Below are 5,000 nucleotides of genomic sequence, written 5' to 3' on the forward strand. Positions count from 1 at the left end.
TAGCATTATTTTTTTTATTTTAATATTTTATATTTATTTTATATAAAATAAATATATTACATAAATATATTAAACTAAATAAATATATTTATATAAAATAAAATATATTACATATTTAAATATTTTATTTATTATTTTTATGTAAGAGCATTATATAATCAAGAACTATCATTATTATCATGGCATTCCATATGTTTATTGTGCTTATACTCTCAATATTCCATATTCCCAGAATGTGATTGGTTTACGTCCATGACAGTCCCTGTCTCCTTCAAAATAAACCATCTTCTGCATGAAGACAAAAGGCTTTATTGCTCACCCCAAGAGGGCCCTTTCTCTCAAACTACTTTGTATTTAAATACTTTGATGTATCTGTATTTTTCAATTTATATTTTATTGGACATATTTGTGCATGAACTTATTCTTTCCCCCATAAACACCTCGAAGGCAGCAATTGTTTGATTTTTTTGTATTTTTATCCCCAGTATCTGACAAAATGTCTGTAAGTACTTAACAAATCCTTGCTGATCAATTTATTCTACTCCTCACAGTGGATAGAGCACCAACCTTGAAGTCAGGAGGACTGAGTTCAATTCTAGTCTCAGACACTTGACTCTTCCAAGCTGTATGACCTTGGGCAAGTCACTTAACCCCAGCTGCCTCAGCAAGAAGAAAAAAAATTCAATTCCTCAGAAAAGATCTCTGTCAGGTAAAATAAGTTGATGCTTGTATGAAGCCACTTTTATGAGTTTGGTTTACCAAAATTAATTCTTAAACTGATCTCTCTTGAGTAAATGGATAAAATTAAGTTTCTGAAACCAAGCACCTGTCTGATGCAAGATCAGAATCCGCTCATACAGCGCAGTCTGGAAAAGTTGACTAGCTTTACATATTTCTTTATTGGAATCACATTTCCTTCCAGTCACCAAAATCCATGCTTCAATCTACTAACCAGGAACTCAGAACCTCAAATTTATCATCTCAATTTTGTCATTGAAAAGTAGCTGTACTGATGATAAAAACTTTTTAAAGCACTTTTAAGTTTGAGTGAAAGCTAACTTTTGTAGCTTATTGTTGAGTCATGTCTTGGTGACCCAGTTTGAGATTTTCTCCGATGAGCTACTGGAGTGGTTTGCCCTTTCCTTCTTCAGCTCATTTTACAGGTGAGGAAACTGAGGTAAACAGGACTTAGTGACTTAATCAGGGTCATTGACAGGCCTGGCCCTAATATTATATTATATTAATGTGCTTCAATTTATACCATTTCCCAGTCAAGGAGCCTCTTTTTTGTTTGTTTGTTTGTTTGTTTGTTTCCAGGTCTCAACTATCAAAGAATACAAAATATTTTGGTGTATATGGAACCTTTCTTTTAATCACTGTCTTACCTAGAGTAAAAACCAGCAGAGGCTTTCTGGGTCAGAGAAGATGGACATTTTAATCACTTTATTTGCATAATTCCAAATCGCTTTCCAGAATGGTTGTTCCAATTTATAGCTCCTCTGACAATGTCTTTCCACTACCCTTCCAACACCCACTATTTCCCATTCCATCATGTTTGCCAGTTTGCTGAAGAAGGGAAACCTCAGAGAGGCTTTGATTTTGCATTTCCTTTTATTATTAAAGATTTGGGGCATTCTTTCACATAGTTACTTTGGAGTTCTTCTTTTGAGAACTCTGTTCATAGCCTTTAACTATCTGCCTATTGAGTGACAGCTCTTGGTCTTTCATATTTCCGATAGTTGTCTATATATTTTGGATCAGAGATATTTGATAAAAGATTCTCCCTAGCAGACCTCACCCCTTCTTATCCTAGAAGTATTAATTTTGTTGGTGCAAAAGCTTTCCAAATTCATGCAGTCCAAAGTATCTAATTTTTCTTTGTAATTGCCTCTGCCTCTTGGTGGATTAAGAAAATCTCCTCCCTAGAATTGGGAGAGAGAAGTGATTTGTTTCTCTTTGAATTTTTTTAATTGTATGATATTTAATAACCCAGGACATGTATCCATTTTTCATTTTTGATGGACTATGGTATAAAAAGTTGGTTTTAAAGTTGTTCCCTTCCTCCAGAACTGAAATTGCAAGAAAAAGTCAGCTCTTTTCCTAAGTTCCCCTCCCAGAGCATCCCTATTAGTAGACACTTTTTGCCCAGGTTGTTTCTGGTCACTTGAATTTTGCCTCAATCAAATGAAAAAAAAAAGCCAGAAATTATCTAGAGATATCAATAAATATAAATTTAAGCAGAAAGATCTCCTAAAGATTCTCTCTCTGTCTCTTTCTGTCTCTCTCCCTTTCTCCTTCTGTCTCTGCCTCTGTCTTTTCTCTGTCTCTCTTTCTGTCTCTGTCTCCCTCTCTGTCTCTCTGTCTCTGTCTCTCTCCCTTCCTCCTTCCCTCCCTCTATCTGTCTCTCTCGCCTTCTTCTCTCTCTCTGTCTCTTCCTTTAATCTTGTCTCTTTCTCCCTTTTCTCTGTCTCTCTCTGTCTCTGTTTCTCTCTGGGTGCCTCTCTCCTTTCTTCTCTCTCTCTGTCACTCCCTTTAATCTTGTCTCTTTCTCCCTTTCTCTGTCTGTCTCTGTCTCTGTTTCTCTCCGGTGTCTCTCTCCCTTCTCTCTCTCTCTGTCTCTCCCTTTTAATCTTGTCTCTTTCTCCCTTTTCTCTGTCTGTCTCTGTCTCTGTTTCTCTCTGGGTGTCTCTCTCCCTTCTCTCTCTCTCTGTCTCTCCTTTTAATCTTCTCTTTCTCCCTTTTCTCTGTCTGTCTCTCCCTTCCTCCTTCTGTCTCTGTCTCTGTCTTTTTTCTGTCTCTCTTTCTGTCTCTGTCTCCCTCTCTGTCTGTCTCTGTCTCGCTCCCTTCCTCCTTCCCCTCCCTCCCTCTATCTCTGTCTCTCTCCCCTTCTCTCTCTGTCTCTCCCTTTAATCTTGTCTCTTTCTCCCTTTTCTCTCTCTGTCTCTCACGACCTCATCGGCTATCATGGACTTAACCGTGAGCTCCAGCTCTGTCCAGTCCCAGTGTATTGTGGGCCGCGCTTCCCCCATCACCAAACGCTTCCTGGCCGTTCCAAACTGCTCTTCTCAGAGGCATTTCACACTCAAGCGCGCCAGAACCGAACCGCTCATCTCCCCGCCCTTTCTCCCCTCCAACATCTCGCACACGCAGGGAAATTTCGAAGCCCTGCGCCTTGTCCCAGAAGTTCTCCCCTGAAAGTTCTTTCCAGGATCTTTTCCATTTTCAGAGCAAAGACTTTGACACCGATCCGCCACCCAGATGGCGCCCTGGGGCCAGTGAGATTTTTAGGCCGTCTCCAGAGCCAGGCCGCGGCTCTTGCAACTTTGTGAAGTTGCTCATTGAGGAACAAGCGCTCATTAAGCCCTCAGTTTGTGTCAGGAAAAGGTGCCAGGTGCTGGGAAGTGAAACAAACCCCACTCTCAAGCAGTTTCATTCTGAGGAAGGCCACAAGTACATAATATCTTATAGATAGATATTTGTTACACCATATAGATACATAGTATCATATTGCACACAGATGTGTATTACAGATGCTAACATTAATGTAGGGCCTTGCCTCCCTCACTGGGATGGAAACCTCCTGGGGGTAGAGCGGGTTTCATTTCCTGATCCAATGCCCAGCACATAGTGAGTGCCTAATAAAATCTTATTCATTGATTATTGAGTTCAAAAACTATGTGTGGGGTGGCGCAGTGGACAGAGCCCCAGCCCTGAAGTCAGGAGGACCTGAGTTCTAATCCGGCCTCAGACACTTAACACTTCCTGGCTGTGTGACCCTGGGCAAGTCACTTAACCCCAGCCTCAGGGGAAAAAGAAAAAGGTATGTGTATGTGTTTGTATCTGCTTCTATACACATTACTTTTATATATACATCTATATACCACATTATTCATAACACCGATATGTTATCTGTATTTTATATGTGTATGTGTGTATATGTATAGAATATGTATTATGACAGATTAAAGATGTTGGCGCCCGATCTATACACAAAAGAGAGGGACACAGGACGTACACACTGTGTGGGTTGTTACAGAGTGAGGATGCTGGACGTTCCCCAGGCCCTTTAGCTCTGCTACATGTGGCAGATGAGAGCGCTCTCCCCAGGATTCCTCTGGGGATGCATAAGGCCCAGGCCCAGCCCAGGCCCAGCCCCGGCAGCCTTGGAGACTCGTAGGGCTGGTGTCCCAGGCCCAGGGGTGCCCCAAAGCAGAGACCAGAAAGAGCGGCTTCACCAACCCGGCCACCAAAGAAAGACAGCCTGGCTGAGCTGGGGCAGAAAAGGGCAGGCTCTCTCAGGGCCCACCCGAGGGCCCCTCAGAAGCCTCAGGGCCCCCTTTGGGCTCCCTCCTCCAGGACAGCAAGACAAAGGCCCCTTTCCCCCCCAGAACCTGCCTAGGAGCAGCCACTCCAGGAGACTCCGTGGCCTTTTTGACCAGTTGTTTCTGGTAACTTAAGTTTTGCCTTAATCAAAAAAGAAAAAAAAAAGAGAAATTATCTAGAGATATCTATAAATGTAAATTTAAGTAGAAAGACCACTCTCCTAAAGGTTCTCTTCTTCCTCTCCTTTCCTCTCTCCAGGAGGGAAGCCCCAGAGGCCTCTCTCCATTTCTCTCTGTCTCTCTGTCTCTCTCTCTCTCTCTCTCTTTCTTCCCCTCTCCCCTCTCTCTCTCTCCTCCCCCTTGCTCTTTTTCTCTCTCCCCCCCTTTCCCCAGTTTGTCTCTCCCTTTTCCTCTCCTTCTCCTCTCCCTCTCTTTCTCCCACCCCCTCTCTCTCTCTCTCTCTCCCTCTCTCTCTCTCTCTCTCTCTCTCTCTCTCTCTCTCTCTCTCTCTCTCTCTCTCGCTCTCCTCTGTCTCTGTCTCTCATGATCTCATCAACTCTCATGGATTTAATTATCACCTCTATGCTGATGGCTCCCAAGCTCTGTCCAGTCCCAGTGTATTGTGGGCCACGGTCCCCCCATCACCAAATGCTTCCTGGCCGTTCCAAACTGCTCTTC

The 5,000-nt window shown here is 42.7% G+C and overlaps 1 protein-coding gene across 1 annotated transcript in view; it reads right to left on the reverse strand.

The window, feature by feature from the left end:
• The window catches only part of MYO1H (myosin IH), a 69,791-nt gene extending 66,747 nt beyond the window's left edge, over positions 1-3,044 (reverse strand). Inside the window, exon 1 of the mRNA XM_074295464.1 lies at positions 2,976-3,044. The gene's annotated coding sequence lies outside the window, so the exon portion shown is untranslated. The remainder of the gene's footprint in view (positions 1-2,975) is intronic.
• Positions 3,045-5,000: the final 1,956 nt, after the last annotated feature.

The sequence above is a fragment of the Sminthopsis crassicaudata genome, chromosome 1, assembly GCF_048593235.1.
Source record: "Sminthopsis crassicaudata isolate SCR6 chromosome 1, ASM4859323v1, whole genome shotgun sequence".
In the NCBI taxonomy this organism is placed as follows: domain Eukaryota; kingdom Metazoa; phylum Chordata; class Mammalia; order Dasyuromorphia; family Dasyuridae; genus Sminthopsis; species Sminthopsis crassicaudata.